This window comes from Lynx canadensis, chromosome D1, assembly GCF_007474595.2.
Source record: "Lynx canadensis isolate LIC74 chromosome D1, mLynCan4.pri.v2, whole genome shotgun sequence".
NCBI classification, from domain to species: Eukaryota; Metazoa; Chordata; class Mammalia; order Carnivora; family Felidae; genus Lynx; species Lynx canadensis.
In genome coordinates this window covers 114,603,549-114,621,982 of record NC_044312.2, presented here as the reverse complement: position 1 = coordinate 114,621,982, position 18,434 = coordinate 114,603,549, and the positions used below count along the sequence as shown (strand labels likewise).

General features: G+C 58.1%; 1 protein-coding gene across 5 annotated transcripts in view; it reads right to left on the bottom strand.

The window, feature by feature from the left end:
* The window catches only part of MOB2 (MOB kinase activator 2), a 74,758-nt gene that overhangs the window by 23,829 nt on the left and 32,495 nt on the right, over positions 1–18,434 (bottom strand). The window contains exon 2 of one of the 5 annotated variants that reach the window (XM_030331367.1): positions 3,341–3,674. The exons of 3 other annotated variants lie outside the window; for them this stretch is intronic. The gene's annotated coding sequence lies outside the window, so the exon portion shown is untranslated. Of the gene's footprint in view, positions 1–791; positions 1,683–3,340; positions 3,675–18,434 lie in introns of those variants that run through there. One more of the 5 variants, XM_030331369.1, reaches the window with a different exon arrangement.

The window sequence follows — 18,434 nt, the reverse complement described above, 5'->3', positions numbered from 1 at the left end:
CCACAGCCAACAGGGCCGCCCCTCTGTCCCCCGAGAATCACCCGGCCACACACGTCAACAGTGTGGAGGTGGACGAACCTGGGTGAAGGCTCCAGACAAGCTGCAAACGAGCTCACGCCCCACGGCACCCACGAGGCCTCTCTGCACTTAATGTCACTGCTTCTCAAGCGGCTCCCAGACCGGCATCAGCAGCATCACCTGGGAGCCTGCCCGAAATGCCAGTTCTCAGGCCCACGCAGCCCAACCAGCCTGGACGCTCTGCTGTGAAGCCAGCACGTGGGTGTGAACATGCTCTCCGGGAGACTGGGACGCAAGCGAAGTGCTAACAAGGACGTCCGTGGGGCGGCCCTGTGAGCACCAAGGGTATTCTATCTTGAGAACCAACACTGAGCCAACAACTGAACAGCAGACATCGCTCCAAATCACGGGGTATAGGAGGAAGCGGAGTGGGCAGAAGCTTCTAGCTAATATGACGTTTCTCACTTCTCACGTGAGGGGACCAAAGGGCAACAGCCAAAAGATGATAGGATAGGACTGGAGGCTTTATAAAGTAACTGCTAGAAAAACATCAATATTTCTAAACAATCTTCTTTTTTACTGTGACAAAATACACATTAAAAAGTACCATCTCCACCGACTCTTAAGCGTGCAGCTCAGGGGCACTAAGCACGTTCATACAGTTGTGTGGCCGTCCCCACCCCCCCATCTCCAGAACTTTCCATCTTCCCAAACGGAAGCTCTGTCCCTGTGAAACACGGACCCCCAGCCTCTCCCCCAGCCCCCACGCCTACCGTCCACTCTCTGTCTCCGGGAATCTGGAGACTCCAGGGACCTCGTGTGAGAAGATCACACGTGAGCATCACGTTCCCCGGGTCCATCCACGTGGTGGCAGGTGGCAGAACATCCGTCCTCATCAGGGCCGAGCGACAGTCCAGGGAGCGGACGGACTACGTCCGCCCACTCGTCCGTCGGTGGACACGGGGTCACTTCCGTGTTTCAGCTGTTGTGAACGTGGGTGTGCAAATACCCACTCGAGTCCCTGCTCTCAGTTCTTTGGGTAAATACCTGGAAGAGGAGCTAGGGGTCACACGCTCGTTCTAGCTGCAGTATTTGGAGGAACCGCCACGCTGTCCTCCGCGGCAGCTGCACCGGCTCATGCCGACAGGGCCCGAGGGTCCGTCCTCCGCTTCCTCGGCACACGTGCGGTCCCTGTTTTCTGTGTTCCTCTTGTTGGTGTGGTTGGCATGGGACGGGCACAAGGGTGTGGTATGGCAGAGAAAGGGCCTCGTGGTGTGGGGACACAGGCGGAGGTGAGGCCCCGAACCTGGACCTGAAGTAGCCGTAAGAACTCGTGTGCTCCACACTCCCACCTTTTCTGCCTCTGTCCACTGAAAAGGCCAAGAGAACGTAACCGGCTCAGAAGCGGAAAGCACGCCTGATGTCCAGACCGTGGCCTCTGCACGTGCGTGCCCCTGCGGTGGCCAGGTGGGCTCCTGCACACGGACTCCAGGGCTGCACCTTTCTGTCATGGCAAGGGGCTGCAGCTGAGGTTGGTAGGGTCACTGTCACTGTGACTGTGGACAAGCCTGAAGAGATTCCCTGGCCGAGGATGGGGCAATTTAAGCGTACAGGACGAAAACCCAATGGTCTGAAACGCAAAAGTGTTTAAACCTTCATCTAACGATACTTTTTACCAAAACACCTGGTTGTTTACCTTCGGAAATGGCAAAAACACAAATCTGCATGTTGAAAGACAGTCAATAAAAGGAAGGATTGAGTATTTATCCTGCTTCTCAAGCTGCCCAGTTAGTTCGAAGAGGAGAAGGTTTTCTTTACGGAAGTATTCCGTCTAACCGACCAGGAAGGATGCAGAGATACAGCCTTTGCGCAACGCCTAACAAAGCAGCGATTCTGGGCGGCCGGTGGTCACGAGCGCCACACACCAGTCGCAACAGCCGCAGTGCAAGCCTCCTACTGGAAGCCCACCACCACCGACAGCGAGTCTTGCCCCCACATAAGAAGAACACGACCCAACTAGTGTCTCAGGAGAGCCGACAGCTCACGGGACACACAGAGGAACACGCTAGGCTGGACCACAAGGACGGCTGGGTGACACCACAGGAGAAGCTGCCTGGTTTCATCAGTGTGACCGCAGGGGGAAGAAGAAGGAGCAGCGCCTGTGGACTGAGGACTCGCTGAATAAAGTCTGTGGCCTGGTGAACAGCACCGTGCCAACGTCACCCCCTTACACCCCAGTGGTGTGCAGTGTCACCACTCGGGGCTGGCTGAAGTGGACACTGGATTCTCTGTGATGTTTTTGCAATTTTTTGTGAGTTTTTATTTCGAGATATAAAGTTAAAAAAAGAGAAAGTTATAAAACCTGTCAACCAACCACGATGCATGGACTTTCTTTGAATCCAAACACTAAAAAAACAGTTGTAAGAAACTGGAGAAAACATGAACACAGATCGGATGTTTGACGTTACTACGGATTGCTGCTCTGACATGGTAACGAAATGTCCTCTGTGCAAGGAAAAGCGGCCCTACCCTTCGTGCGCACACGAAGACATTTACAGATCAAATGTCACGACGTCCAGAATTTGTTTCAGAACAGCTTGGGCAATGGGGTGAAGAAAAGAGAATGGCAAGATTAGGGTCACACTGGATGTAAGTTGAGAAACGGAGCTTCAGACTCACGTGCCTGCTGAAACCTCACCCTTAACAACACACTCCTATAAAATCCGGCCATGAATCTGGCCCCCAGCCAAGAGACGGGCCTCCCCGTGAACACCTGGTGGCAGCTCCCCTCTTTCAGTGCGCTGAGGCTCCCTCGGAACGGCCAGCATGGCCCAGGCGTGGTCATGCCTGGTCAAGCCCCGGGCAGCAGGGCGTTATAACACGACACACACTGACGTTATGCATGGCCCACGTGCGTGTAAACTGGCACTCTGAGAAGTCAGGTCCACGGCGACGTCCCCGGAAAAACCAACGGCAGCAGCCCACTTCGTCAGGTGGGGAGCAGGGCGGACCGGGGGCACACAGGCGCGTGGCAGGGGTGAGGGCGTTCACCGGGCTCTTCGGGCATGGTCCACACTCAGCCAGGGGCACCATCAGCTTTCACAACAAACGGAAGTGAGAACTGTGCGGGGCCCGTGCGTACTTGGAAAGCAAAGTCTGAGTTAGCGCAGCTAGTGGTGACTGGTGTGCCTCCTCCGGAACCGCCAGGCAAGGAGGGAGCCGGCGCTCTGCCGCCGAGACCACGGCGCATTTCCTCACACCCAGGCCCACCTCCGCTCGGCCTGGGTGGGGATGTGCACTCCTCCCAAGCTGCCCCTCTAACCTGCATGGGTGGCAGCTCAAGTCTTGCTCTTCTCGTGTGCAGCCAGGAGCTTCTGGAAACCCACCGTTCCCGACTTGCTCAGGGGCTCTGTGGGTGATCCTGTGCCGGGGGGCAGGGTGGGACCCCGGCTGCCCTGCCTGGCCCAGTGGTCACGGGGTGGCTGGCCGGGATGTGGCTGCAAACTCAGCAGGACCAGTCAGGAGCAGCTGGCATGCACCCCTAAACACACTGCACCGGGCTTGCCACGGAAGGAGCAGACGAAAACGTAAGGCCAAGGGCTGCCTTTCTCTGCCATCAAACGGCCCGTCGCTTTCATACGCTGAAGAAAGCAAGTCTGGGGAGATAAAAGTGATTTCAAACCTCACTCAGTTTTGCTACGTGTGCGCAGACTGAACTTCACAGGCACGTAAGGAGGGAGACGGCGTTACAGAGCAACCATCGGCGGCCGGTCTGAGCACGACCTCTAACCCGGAACGTCCTCAAAACAAAACTTCCAGTTGGGGCGTCCACTCTGGTCAAGGTGGGGTAACGGGGACCGGATTTTACCTGCTGCTTCAAACAACAGGACACTGGATAAAATATGTGACAGCTTTCAAGATCCTGGACACCAGACAACACGGCACAGTGACCCCGGGATGGGAGCAGACAAGGTAAGTCTGCATGCAGGGAGGGGCCCAGCAGACCCTGGGTTGAGGAGTCTCCGCCGGGGGGCTGGGGGCAGGGGACCCACAAGGACAGCACTGCACAGATCTGCCGAGGGCCCCACCGGCCGGGATGGGTGGTGCGAGGGAACTAACTACCGAGGGTGGGGCGAGCCACCTGGGAAGGTTACAGGGACCATCCTTGGGGCTCATGCAGGGAAAAGGGGCACCCTGGCCAGAGTGGAGAAACGACTCATGGCATCAGATGCGATACTCGAGGACTTCAGCATCAGCGGGAGGAGAACCAGCTCCACGTGAGACCCTGCCAGAATCCCAGCAAACAAAGAACATACACAAGAACTAAAAAGGTTCAATCACTTCCCAACAGAGTCCAAGAAACACAGCTCAAGAATAGCTAGAAACATACAAAGACATCCAGCACCAAAAAAGGCACATGTCGTCTTGTGTCTAGTTGGAAGCCTTCGAGGAAGGAGGAAAATGCAAGTCATTGTTAAGAGTCAAATAACTGATGGAAAAGGACCCCGAAATGGCCAGATGACAGAATGAGAAAACGTTAGAAGGTTGTCACAACGGAGTCCCGCCTGCTGCAGAAGCTGGAGGAAACACTGAGCACGTCACGGAGAGACAGGGAAGGTTTCTTTTAAGATCCCAATTGAATTTCTGGACACAGAAAGGATAACACGGGCGATGACAAGTACTCTGGGTAGGATTAACGGCCAACCGAACACGGCCAGAGCAAAGAAGCAAAGATGCATGAACTTGAAGCTGCGACCACGGAGGCTATCCGAAATGAAACATGGGAAACAGACGATGACCCGAGCAGCGGGCCTCCTGTGAGCCCACGCAACCCCCCCCCACCCCCCAGGCAGCTGCTTACGGACCCCTCTTAAAACACGTGTCTGACTAAGGGCTTGCATCCAGAATGCTTAATCGCCCGCTATGACTCAACACGAACACAGACTCCGTAGAAAACGGGCAAAAGGTCTGAACAGTCGGCACTGAGAAGACCTGGAGGTCATGAGGTCATGAGGTCATGAGGAAGCGCGGACCGCAACCGCGAGACCCCGCCTCCCTCCCTCACAAGGGCTCTCTGACCGACACTGCCGGCACCCAGTGCCGGTGACGGGCACGCTCTGGGGCTGTCACGCGCGGCTGGCACAAAGACAAGTGGCGTGGTGGCTGCAGAACACGGTCTGACGGTTTCTGAAGATGTTGAACGCACGTGTGTCGTACGACCCAGGCGACCCACCGAAGGGAACGCGCGTGTCTGTACGAAGACCTGCACGTGCGTCCAGAGCGGCTTCATCCGTGTCGGCCGACATGTGAAAACAGCCCCCGTGGCCGCCAGCAGGAAAGCGGACCACTAAGCTGGGGCCGGTCGGCACCACGGGGCCCTGCCCGACTGCAGACGGAAGACACCGGACGCACGCAGCGTGCGGGGGCCTCACACTCTGCTGTCAGACTCCCTCCCGTAAATGGCCGGACAATTTCACTAACCCGTGACGACAGAGGCGTGCCAGCGGTCACCTGGAAGGGAGTGGGAAAGAAGTCACGTGGTACCTTTTGGAGGTGACGGGTGGGCTCACTTCCCCGACTGGGGAGAGGGCTCCGAGGCTCGCGCACGCGCACGCTAACACCCACAGGGCTGGACCCTCTCAACAGGCGCGGCGTGTGTCGAGAACGGCTCCCGTCACGCGTCCTTGCTCCACCCGTCCTGAGGTCGCCTTAAGTTCCCCCTTCCGGCACGGCCCCTCTGGCATCCTCCCAGCCCCTACCCACACCCGTCCACCAGCGTGTCCTCGAGGCTCTATCTACGGTCGGCGGGTCCACCCTGGCCGAAGCCCCCCGTCCCTCTCACTGCGGGACCGTGGTGGTTGACAAGTCTCCCTCCTCCCGCCTGTGCCCGCCCTCAGTCCGTTCCCCTGTCCCGGGATGCTGCCTGCGTGCTCGCTCACCGGCACGTCCCGAAGCAACCGTGTCGCCCCAGGGAAGGGCTGCTGCGGCAGAAGGGCGTCCGCGGGCCACGGCGCCTGCCCGGGGCCGGGTTTCTCAGGAGAAAAATGCACTGTCCATCTAAAGTAAGCGGACTCCAGCTGAAGGCAGCAGCAGGCCCAGGGCCGGGCAGTGTAAGTGCCCGCGTCTCCTGCTGTGGGTCAAGCACCGTGACGCGGACCCGGCCCCCCCACCCCTGCATCCAGCCGGCACACAGCTGCTCCCGCCTCCTCCAGGTGCTCTGCCAGGAGCCTGCCTCCTCCTCTCCCACCTCCTGCATGTTGCTTCTGACCCCAGTGCCTTACAGGACTGGAGCGACAGGGCCCTGGCACCCCAAGTACCCACCACACTGAGCCAACGTCATCCCAGTGTCTCCCGCCACAGCAGTCGGACCCCAGCCAGGCACCTGCGCACGCTTACCGCTCTCTCCTCCGTGGGAGGCCCAGGGCCGGGACAGAACAGTGACTCTGTCTACTAGCATGGCAGACGCCAGGAGGGAGTGAGGGTGCTGGGCGGGTGCCACTCCCCCGACAACACACAGCTGTGGACGGAGCACCCATCCGGCCGGGCTGCACAGAACTGCGTTGTGACTCTACCCCACCCCCACCCCCGGGAACCGCCAGCTCAGGGGGCCAGGCTGTGTGCCACTTCCTCGGCGGTACACTCTGTACTTGGAGCGCACCTGGCAAACTGAGGGCACAAAAAGAGCGTTGACAGGTGCGTAGGCCAGCCAGGAGTTAAACGAGGAAGAGAGGACGGAAAAATGTCTTTCTGGTGCGGTCGTTCTGGAGAAGCCCCGCACGCCCTCAGGGCTCTGCCGTCTGGCCGCGGAAAACCCCAATCCCCGCCCCCCTGGCACACAGACACGTGCACACACGTTCTGCCTGCCACCAAGCTGAGGCCCCGCAGGCCACCACGGACACCGGTCCTCCACTGGACTGCCACAGGGAGAAGGTCTGACATCCAGCCCTGGGAGAGTCCAGGGGTAAGCGGCGGCCACCGGGGGCTCCGTGGATCCCTTCAACTGCAGAGTGACCTGGACAGGAAAGCATGTGCGCTCCTTGCCAATGTGGGGAAGATGGCTTCACCCTTCACCCCCAACTGACCCGCTGGCTCCTGGGCGCATCTGACTTTGAAAAGTGAACACCGGTAATCCTGCCCTCCTGGCACTCTCTCCAGAAGCCAACACCTATCACGGGCAGCGGACACGTGGCCAGGCCGAGGGTGCCCTGAGTGCCGAGCAGAGCGTGACGGCATGGTGGCCTTGGGCTTGCTGGGGTCCCCCCGACTCCCCCACACCCGCTATGCAGCCTCAGGCAGAGTGTTGCTCCGGAGAACGGGATCGCCTCTGCAGGGAGCCTGCGCAAGGAGCGTGCGTGGCTTACAGGTGGCGTGTGTGTGTTGTGAAAGAGAGAGGCGCTCTGCCCACACTCACAGGCTCTGCACATCCCTGCCCTTCACTCGACACTCTGGGTGGGACAGGGAGCGAGCTCAGCCAGCCCTGAGCACACACGAGCGTCCGACCCCGACAGGCTGTGAGGGAGGGTCCAGACGAGTGAGGCCCGAGGGATGAGGAAAAGAAGGGTCTGTGCAGGGAACGGCACACGCAGACCCCTGGGAAGGAGAGCTCCAGCCACCAGGAGAGCCGTGCAGGGTGGCTAAAGACACAGGGCAGCGGGGCTGAGATCTGGACTGTGCCTGAGGCGTGTGGGAACCCCTGAAGGATGTGAGTGGGAGAGTGGTGATCAGAAGGCCTAACTTGTGTGGAGAAGGCGGGAGGGCCAGTCTGGGCTGGAGTGGCACGACTGGGCCGGGGTCATGGCGCCAGGACGAGAGAGGCAGAGGCTAACAGGGCTGCACCCGGCTGCCACAGAGTCGCCCAGATGTCCTGGATGAGCACCTGTGCTGGCACCGCCACCGCAGGTGACATCTGCTCATCACTGAGCAGAGGCATCAAACCCTCGCCTCGGCCCAACGACCCTGACAGGAGCCCCGTCCCAAAGCTCCCCCGGACGCCGGCCAGCTGGGCAAGGTCCCCAAGCATGAGGGTGCTTGCAGCCAGCAGGGCCTGGACACGGCCCAAAGGCGGGCGAGCCTCACACCACAGTGCAGGACCTGTCTCCAGACCACAGGTGCCCCTCGTACCTCCTCATACACAGATGATCGCACGGCTGGCTCGAACTCCCAGCCAGCCTGTGGGGCACGGAGCACACCAGAGCCGCCTCCCCACCGTCCCGCCGCTCTCTGCACCCAGGGGGAGGAGGCAGCGTCTGACGGGCCTGGCCGGTGAGGACCTGGCCAGCATGGAGGAGCCGTTCCTCATAAGCCTCGTGCCTGGAGGGAGCATTTTCTGGAAGAACCCAGAATAGCTGCTGCCGACTTCAGCTCCACAAGAAGGAAGCACCTGCTTACCAGACCTTTTGGACAGGAGGTTCTGCCTCCTTCCTGGTTATCTAAGAACCTTGCAGGAAAGGAGGCGCCTCCCAGGCAGAGACAGGGGCTGGGTATTTCAGAAAACGTTTCTGCCTTGGACCTTGGTTCTATGCCCCCCAAGAGCCTCTGAGCAGGCAGATCCCAACGTCAAGGGCTGGAGGCATATAGACCAGGACACAGAAAGGGGCTTGTGAGAAGGTAAACAGTGGGGGCTCATCCCCAGCGTCTCCTGGAGCACCAACTGGCCTAGGCCTGCTGGAAGGAGGGAGCAGAGTTCTGAGAAGAATTGGCCCCCGAGAGCAGCCCCTCTCACGTCCTCTCTGACATCCTCTTCTGGTGCTCCAGACCTGTGACCCTGCCTGCCTTATTGGTAAAGAAGGCATGACACGATGGTCTGTTCAGGGCACACTGGCACCCTCTTTCAGAAGAAAACACAGAACCTTTAGAGCACTGAAGAGAAGCTGGAGAGCCCCAAACACCCACAGAGGCCTGGCAGGCAGGAGACAGAATCAGTACTTTTTAATCTATGACAGCTGGCGCGATGCCGGCTCCCAGAAGGAGCATCTGCATGCCAAAGCCCTACGGGCAGTGCCCCATGGGCATGACCTCAACACGTCCTCCTAGCCCAGCGAGGCGACCAGATACTTCCATATCCATTTTACACCCAGGAAAACCAGCAATAAAGAAGATCCGCACAAACCCTTCCGTTACATCACACACGGCGGATTCCGCGTGCCACGTGCAAACTTCCAATCGAGCGGGCAAAGAAAGCTTTCCAGCAGCTGATCCACCCTCATCTATTGCTTTTCTCTACATAAGACAAGCGTCTGGACTGGCCAGGCCGCACACGGACTCTTCCAGGAGCCACACACTGCAAAGCAGAGAGTGTGTATCTATCTGCGTATTGTGTGCATGGGTGTGTGTGTTTGCGACCATGTGTATGTGTGTGTGTGTGATTATATGTGGGGTGTGTATGTGTATTTGTGTGTTTATGTGGACGTGGGTTGCGTGTGTGTGAGCTGTATGTATGCACGTATGAGTTGTGTGTGTACACGTATATGAGTACATGTGTGTGCACGCACATGACCTCCAGGCAACCGTGCTCCTTTCTTCCTGAGGCTCTCCCCCCACCCACCCCAGCCCGTGACCCCCGACGCTGCTGGGCCGTGCTGGCCCCTGACCACGCCGAGTACGGGAGCTCAGGCCCGCCTGGGGGCTGCTGTGCTCCTGCTCTCCCTCAATTCTCTCTCCCAACTGTTCACGTGCCGCTCCCTCACCAGTTCCCAGAGATGCCCCCCCATCCATGGTCGACCCCCCCCCCCCGTTCCCTCACTCTCTGCTAGCGCACAGCGCCCGGCACACGGCTTGTTATGTCCCCCGTTGCCACGCCAGGGATTAGCATCAGGCGTGCAGGGCATCGCCAGACCTGTTAACGGCCGTGTCCCTCCCTCAGAACGCGCTGAGGGCCCGCGCACTTGCTGACTTCTCACACGAACCGTTTCATCGACTGTGCCCTCACCTCGGCACCTTCCCGGGGAGCTCTTAACGCAACTTTCAGAGTTCAATGACATGCCACTGGCGCTAGGACATGCTCCTGACAGCCTTCCAGCTGAGGTGAAGGGTCACTACGGCGCTAACTTCATCCAACCCTCGTCTGCTTTCCTGGCACTTCTGTCAAACTGGCACAAGAAGCAATCAAATTTTCAGGACGCTGGATGAGCTCCAATGTCCGGGCAAAGACAAGGGACCTGGTGAACAGGCTCCTGGCTGGAAGGCAGCACCGCCACGCAACAGCTAAAGTGTTTCCACCAGTGATTATCCAGGTCCCAAGAGGGTGCAAAGAACACTTTCGGACCACAGATCCATAAAGCCCAAAGGCACGGCCAGCGAGAGCCGGACATTCCGAGTTTCCAGGGATGTGGGCGCACAGCTGGTGTCAGAACTCCTCTCTCCTCGCTTCCCAGCTTTGCGGCTTGCACACCTGCTGGCCCCAGGAAAGCACACAGAGACAGGTGCTCACGCCCAACCTGGCACCCTGCCCGCCTGACCCTGGCCCCCCAGGAGCTCGCATGATACACAGAAAGGGGCCTGCACCGGACTGGAAATTCTTCCAGGAAACAGCACGAGCAAGACCTCAGTGTGGTACATAAACACGCCATCTGCCGAGGGCATGGCCCGTAGAACACGACGACGGATGAGCGGCACATCATCAAAAGGAAAGAGGGGTGCGTCTCAGAAAAGACAAGCCACAGACTGGAAGAGATATTTGCAAGTCACTTAGTGACACAGGGCTTCCATCCACAACAGATGAAGCACTCTCAAAACTCAACAATAATAAGACAATAAAAAGTGGGCAAGAGCTTTGAAAAGACATGTCCCCAAAGGAGGAAAGGAGGGCTACGAAGCTGTGAGCAGCCGCTCAGCGTCAGTCGGCAGGGAAACCACAAGTCAGCACCCCACCCCCCCAGGCTGGTGGGGTCCATGGTGACAACAAGGGCTGAAGAGGACACGGAGAAACCGAGAGCTGCTGGCGGAAAAGGAAGGGGCTGGCGCTTCACGAGAAAGCCGTCCTCTGAGGTCACACGTGCACCTCCCGTGCGACCCAGAGTGTACCGCGTCTGCAGGAGAGACCAAGACGGGGCCGGGGCGGTGCACGGCAGCACTGCTCACAACCGCCAACCCTCGGAAGCAGCCCGAATGCCCAACCACGGCGGGAGGTTAAGCAAACGGTCTCACGCACGGAAGCCCGTGCATCCGTGCTCTCCCCATACGGGATGTCGTGATGAACTGTTTACTTAAGATGCAGAAACACAAAGATGACACGTGTTTGGGACACCTTGTCTGTACACCGGGCGGTGGCTACAGCATGTTCACCAGCCTTCTCCGTCCCTTTCTGCAAGACGACCACACAGGACGAGTGGCATCGCCCACGCTGTCAAAGATGAAAGGAAGGAAGGGAAGGTCCCACCCACCCAGCTACCCGGGACATATGGGGAGAAGCCACCAGCCCACAGCATCTGCTCCGTCCCCTATGGCTCCTCAGCCCCATCCCCCAGCGACCCCCACCCCCTTCCAGGCCACATCCAGGGGCCCAGCACCCCAAAAGAGCACGCGTGGCCAGCTAGAGCCAATGCACCAGGCCTGTCCCCTGGAATGTAAAGAAACCTTCCATTGCAGTGAGGTTGCCACATTAGTGGAAACATCCTGGGAGGGACCTGAGGGATGCCACTTCTGTTATTTGGGACAGCCAATGCCGCAGCGGTCACCACCCACATGGGGTCAGAGAGAGAGAGAGAATGCTAGAGTCATCCCACAACTAAAACCAGGCTGGAGCCGAGCAGAGAGCACGCAGGGAACCCTCAGCAGCAGCAGGAGTCAGAGGACAGAGACGAGAGAGGAGGTGAGGTTTGGGCGGGGAGGTGGCAGCTGACTTCGGTGCAGGTTTTCTGTGGTGACAGCCACTGGAGTGGGGCTGACACAGTCCCCTATGGCCAGAGGTCCCCACTCCACTCTGTCTAGGGCACAGAGGAGAGAGGCACAATCCCGTCCAGTGCGCAGGTGCCCCTGCACACAAGCGGCCAGGACCTGTGACGTGGCTCTGCACGCACCAGCCCAAGAGGCCCAAAGTTGGTGCACCCTGAACTGGGTGGAAGGAGCCTTCATATGCTTCCCTGAGACCTTGCGGGGCCAACAGCCTTGTACACACAAGAGGGGAAGGACACAAAAGAACAAGTCACTAGAACCTCTGAGTTCTGGGGCTCGGCGCCCCCACCCCATTCCCCTTGCCTGTGCCACCAGGGGTGACACCTGCGTGCAAGCCCAGTGCTGGCAGACCCCTCAGAACACTGCGATTGCCCTCCAGGTGTCTGGACATCATTCTACAGAGGTCGACACCGAGGCAGACAGGGAGAGAAGCCCAGATACGATACTGGAAGTCTGCTCCAGAGCCTTTGTTCTTAAACACCCCACCCGCCAAGAGGGGACGGGCACCTCTAGAAAGGAAAGCAGCTTGTTTCCATGCTGGTCCAGAGCTCAGCTGTCCTGAGCAGAAAGCAGGCCCCGGGCAGCCTGGTCACAAGCAGCCATGCAGCTGACTCAGGAGGCAAGTCGGCTCCAACTTCCCAGGGCGAGCATCTCTGCTTCTCTCTCCGCCCTGGCAGCAGAGGCAGGAACCAGAGAGAGAGAAAGAGAGCCCCAAGCCCACCACTGCACCAGCACGTCACGCCAAACACACCATACCGTTTCCTTTGCACCCTGGCCCAGGGAAAGCAGGAGCAGTGACAGCCCGGCCCCCTTCCGAGGCTCACCCTGGTACTAGCATCCGAGTGGGGGCCAAGTCTGCTATGACAAGGCAAGAATGTAGACACGGGGGTTGGAGGAGAGCTAGGGCTGGGCCCGGGTCCGTGACACTTGCCCAGCACCTCTGTGAACCAGGCGGTCAGGGGAGAACCCCTAGGTGGCGGGCGAGGAAGGCCTGCAGGGATGAGGCAGGCGGTCAAGTGCCTTCCTGGAGCCTTAGCACCAGAGAAGCCATGGGTCCCAGGGAGCAGGTCTGAGGTCAGGCCGAAAGAGCCGCCTCAATGGGAGAGGAGGCAGGCTGTATGCCACACAGGGCCGGGCGCCAGGATATTAGCACACATGCAGAAAGCAGAGAAATGCACCACCACGCCACCAAAATCGTTCCGTTCCAACTTCAAGTCAAGCCAAACTCCAAACAATGGAAGTGGCTGTTGAAGCCTGCCTAGTCATCCCGCCTGGCCCCCGGCCACCGCTGACCACAGAGGGCAGGGGCGTCCAGGCCACACGGCAGCCCCCTCTGGCCAGTCTTCCCTCCTGACCCCCACGCTGGCATCGGCCAAGACAAGCGCCCACTGGCCTGGGCAGAAGCAAGGTGGCCTGCTTGTGGCAGGCTGGCTGAGACTCACTGACTCCACAGCACCCCTTTGTTTAGTGCAGCAAAGCCCATGTGCCCCAGCCCTCCCTTGCCCATCTCGGGGCCCAGGTGAGTGCCAGCCGTGGCAGTTACAAACAAGGGGCGGGTGCACCGGCGCTAACTCCTCCGGGCGAGGTCGTGGTCAGGAAGGCCAGTCTGCTCAAGGCAGGGGACGGGTGACCGCCTCTCTTCACCCCCCCCCCCAGCCCCGCCAGGCTTCAGAAGCCCAGCAGGCAAGGAGCCCACAACGCCTAATAGGGCGATGTGGGTCCCGCCAAGCTGCCCCGCCCTCCCCGCTGGTATAAAAGCCTAGGCTGCAAAATTTAGCCCAGACTCAGACCAGGAAGGAGGGGAGCACAGCCCAGTGAGACGCCGCCTGTGCCCAGCCCCTCCCAGTGCCCTTACTTCCTGTATGACCCCACCACGGGCAGATACTTCAGCACAAACACTGGCGAGCTTTCTTTTTCCCCCCAAAACACTGAACTCGAAGCAAGAAACAGCCTTTCATTAGAAAAATGCCAAAGGGAAATAGATGAATGTCTCTATGTCATGGAAGGGTGGAGGGAAGCTTCCAGAGAAGGCTGTACTCCTGAGAGAGGCATAGATCAGGGAGCCCAAGGGGGGTGGAGACAACCTGTCCCCCATAGCACCTCCCCGGTTGCCCCTGTTAGTCCGCTCAGCCACGGGACCAGGCTGTCCCTCGCAGCCCCGCGCAATACAGCCCAGGAGCATCGCAGGTCTGGGGAGGGTGTGGGGTGCCAGGAAGCACCACGCTGGCCCAGCAGCTCCGTGCACCAAAGCCAGGAGCACCCGAGTTACCCTGTTAAAAAGGGCATGAGGGTCAGAAACCCCCAGAACTCCATCCACATGAGAGCTCTGCCAGCAGCAGGCCTGTGGCTGGGCACCGTCCACTTCGTGCCGCGGCTGTGGGGCCCTGGGGAGCCGGTCCCTGGTGGCAGCATTAAGGGAAGGCTGAGGCCGTGCTGGCAGAAGGGTCCCGGGTCCCCTCCCCCACACGCTGCTCCCCCACAGCACATTCCCCTCTAATTGGAAGTGCTGTTTTCTTCTCTGACATGAGGAGGAGGGCAGCAGGTATGGGAGTTCAGCACAGTGTGAAGAAGCCAGAATCTGACATGCCGAGGCCCATACTTCAGATTCCTCGGGGGGGAGGCCCAGAGAAGCCGCGGGGAGCAGACACTCAGCACAGCACTCTGGCCTGGGGACAGAGGGTCCAGACAGGAACCTGGCCTCCCACCCTGGTGCCTCCAGGGCACGGAAACTGCTCGAGGCCCCCATGGCCACAGTCCTCAGAGGGCTCCTTCTAAAAGCCAGACCTGTTCATCTCACTTCTTAGCTCAAATCTGCCCAGGGCCCCCATTGGCTGTGAAGGCTCATGGGCTCTCAAGGGTCTTGGAGGCCCCATGAGATGTGTGCCCCTGCCCAACGCCCAGCAGGCCAGCCTGGCCCCAGGGACAGAACCTTGTCTTGCTGTGTTCTCAGCCCCAGTAAGCCTCAGATCCTCCCTTGCTCCTACAAGTCTTGGCACAAATGTCACCTGAGACCCTCGCCCTCCAAAAAACAGCACCCTGCAGCACCCCCCACCCCCCCCCCACTCCACTGTGTCTAGGAGTTAAACGGGAGCGGGAACCAGGCCTGTCATTTTCTGCTGCCACCTCGGCGTTGAGGACACGGTCCAGCAACAGCAGCAGCAGCACTGAAATGCTTGTGCTTCTGAATGAATTAACTACTGATGTACAAATCAGAACATGTGCAAATCAGTAAGGAAAACACGACCCCCCTCCCCTCAGAAATATGCAATAAAGGGCAAGAAAAAAAAAACATCCATAAGAGAGAGGGGAAAAAAAAAGACAAATGGTCAATGGTCAATAAACATAAGAAGAGGAGGCCAATTTCCCTAACTCAGAAGCAACCCCACTGAAGACAAGACAATTTTTTCCTGCTTCTGATGTAGCACAAGGACAGCCAGTGCTGGGGAGACTCGCCCACACTCCCTGCCCAAAGACTGCCCCACAAAATGTTCCATAATGCACAACGTGAAGACCCTTTGGGCCAGAAAGTCTACTTTTAGGAATTTATCACAAATACTCAAACTCAGAATGACTTACGAATAAGGACTTAATTGCTTGAAATGAAGATATTGGAAACCGTCTAAGCCTGTATGCACAGGGGCCTGGTCAACAAGCCGTGGTGTGTCCCCATCAGAGGGGCAGTCTCTGTCCCTGCTGGAGCGCACGCTGGCACGGATGGGCCACAGCACTGGGAAGCTGGAAGGGGCCACCCTGAACGGCTGCTTGGGGGTGAGATTTGATGTGGATTTCTTTTTTTTTTTGAAGTTTATTTATTTTTGGGACAGAGAGAGACAGAGCATGAATGGGGGGGACGGTCAGAGAGAGAAAGAGACACAGAATCTGAAATAGGCTCCAGGCTCCGAGCTGTCAGCACAGAGCCCAACACGGGGCTTGAACTCACGGACCACGAGATCATGACCTGAGCTGAAGTCGGACGCTCAACTGACTGAGCCACCCAGGCGCCCCTTCATTTTCTTTATAATTCTATGAATTATTGGAATTTCCCATACAATCAGAAAGGGGAAGAAAGCTATTGTAATTTTGGAGAAAGTCAAACATGAAAACACCAAGAAACAAATGCTAATAAAGGGAGGCTTTGTCCCCAGGTCTCCAAGTTTTATAATTGGAAAAAAAAAAAAAAAAGTTACTACATACATCCTAACAAAGATTTTTAAAAATTAGGTGCAGCTAAATATTTGGCATTTCCCAAAACGTGAAATACACAGTGGGCACCCCATGACGATGCCCCTCCTAACCCCTAGGGCACAGGCCACACGGCCACACGAGGACCTCAAAAGCGCTGGAAGGAGCTCTGGCCACAGTGGGAGAGGAGCCGACCGCTGCCACACACACGGTGGGTGACCTCGAGGCCCAGGAAAAGCCTGAGACAGGTGGCAGGCAGGCATGACTGTGGGAGGGCTAGAGGAGGGAGCCATCCATCTGCAGGGAGAAACACACGAACCCACACCTTTGTCAAAACTCCTCCAACAGCACTGCTGACCTGAGAACTGGGTTGGGGTGGATGCCGTCCCCCCCACCCCACAACGCTGACCACACACACACACACACACACACACACACACAGCAGCACTGCCCCAGGTCGACCTGGGACCGACGAGCCGAGGGTGGGGCCCACGGCCAAGAAGACAGGGTGGCCACCAGCAAGCATCCAGGGGACTTCCATTACCGCTTACTTCCCGGTGACAGCGGGGCCTCCACTGTTCCCGCCTCCCTCCCAGAAACTAGGTGATGCGTACGGTGAGGAAGAGGGGACAGGCACTCACGGAGCAATAGCATGTTGACACCACTCACCTAGATTTAGGTTAATGTGGCTTTCTAGAACCCGAAGCCAGGAATTATTAATTAGGAAAATTCAGAGTAGGACAGGGCCCAACCAAGACATGTGACTGGATGGACCCCTGAGAAAGCGCTTTGGTAAAGCGCCCCCCAGGGTCTTCCCTGGGTTTCCTGCCAGTGACCCTGTCCCTCAGTTCTGACCAGGCCTGCTCCCCAGCACTCCACAGGGCTGCCCTCCTCCCCCTTCAGCACCAGGTCTCCTCAGAAACTCCCTGAAAGGAGGTGCATGAAAGTAATCCTTTCTTGTAGAACTTATGAGTGAGAAGAGATTTTTTTTTTTTTTTGAGAAGAGATTTTTTATTCTAACCTCACATGTGACTGATGGTTCGGCTGATATGAAGTCCGTGTTGGAAATCCTTTTCTGACAGTTCCTTGAAGACTATTTTTTTCTTTTCTGGGCTAGAATTTGTGTTTGGATTCCTTTGTTTTTTGTTTTGCTTTGTTCCTCTCTCTGGAAGTTTTTAGAATCCTTTCTTTATCCCTGGCATCCTGAAATGTTGTGGGAACAGAGGACACTCCCTGTGTGAGGCGCTGAGCCCATTCAATGTGAACCCACTGCCTGTGGTTCTGGGAGAATGGTGACTTGGCTTAATAATTCCCTCCTTCTGTTTCCTGCTCTTTCTGGAACTCCTTCGTGGAGTCTGTGCGCTCCCTGCACAGATGCTCGGACACCCTTGCTCTTGTGCTCCTGGGGTCGAAACCTGACTTTCTGTTCTACCTGATGGGAAGTACACCCAATCTTATCTCCTATCCTTTGGGCTTTTAATTTGCTCTTACATTTCTAACTTCCACACAGAAGCCCACTCCACCTCCTTCAGGCATCGGGGCCAAGTGCACGGATGCAGGCAGGCGGCCCCGGGCTCCGCATCCCACCTACCAACTGAGGCCCACGCCCACTTGTCTCTGTGTATGAGAGGTGAGTGGTGAGGTGCGGGCCCCACGCCCATCACTCGGTCCCAGGCGGGGCCCAGGGTCTCTGGCTCACCAAGGAGCCGCTGGAGATGTCAGTTCTACTCATCTGCTGGCGCACTTCCCACCCAGTCAAGCCCACTCACAGAGGAGGATCCTGCCCCACCAGGATGGAGCTCGACTGCAGGGCTGGCCAGCCTTAGAGGAAATGCATCCTGACAGCCCCTGCCCCTTCCTGTGCAGCCCAGCCCCGGCCCTACTTCCTAGCCAGCATTTCAGGATCACCTGTCCCTTTGTCCCCTATCCCCAAAGAGTCAGAAAGCCATGGACTTGATCCAACCTTGAGGGTCAGTGGGTTGTACCCGAAGGCCATAGGCGATAGACCCCAGCCCCAGCCGTGGCCCAAGGCTTCCAAACACACACCACTGTCTCCATGGAGGTGTGCTCAGAGACCAAAGACAAAGCACAAATCTGTCAAACGTGTTGGACTCTCATCCCAGAGCCTGGCTGAGGCTGCTAACTCAGGCTCATGTCTGCACGGCAGGGGTGTGGCAGGCAAGGGAAGGCGCATGCATGTCTGCTCAGAAAAGGGGGTCCCCTCCCCTCCAACTAGCTTCAGCTGCCACTACCCACGTCCCAACCCTACTGGAACCCTGAAACCACTTGGAGAAGGCTCGCGTGACTTGGAGAGGTCCCCACGCCATCTCCCTGTTGCAGCC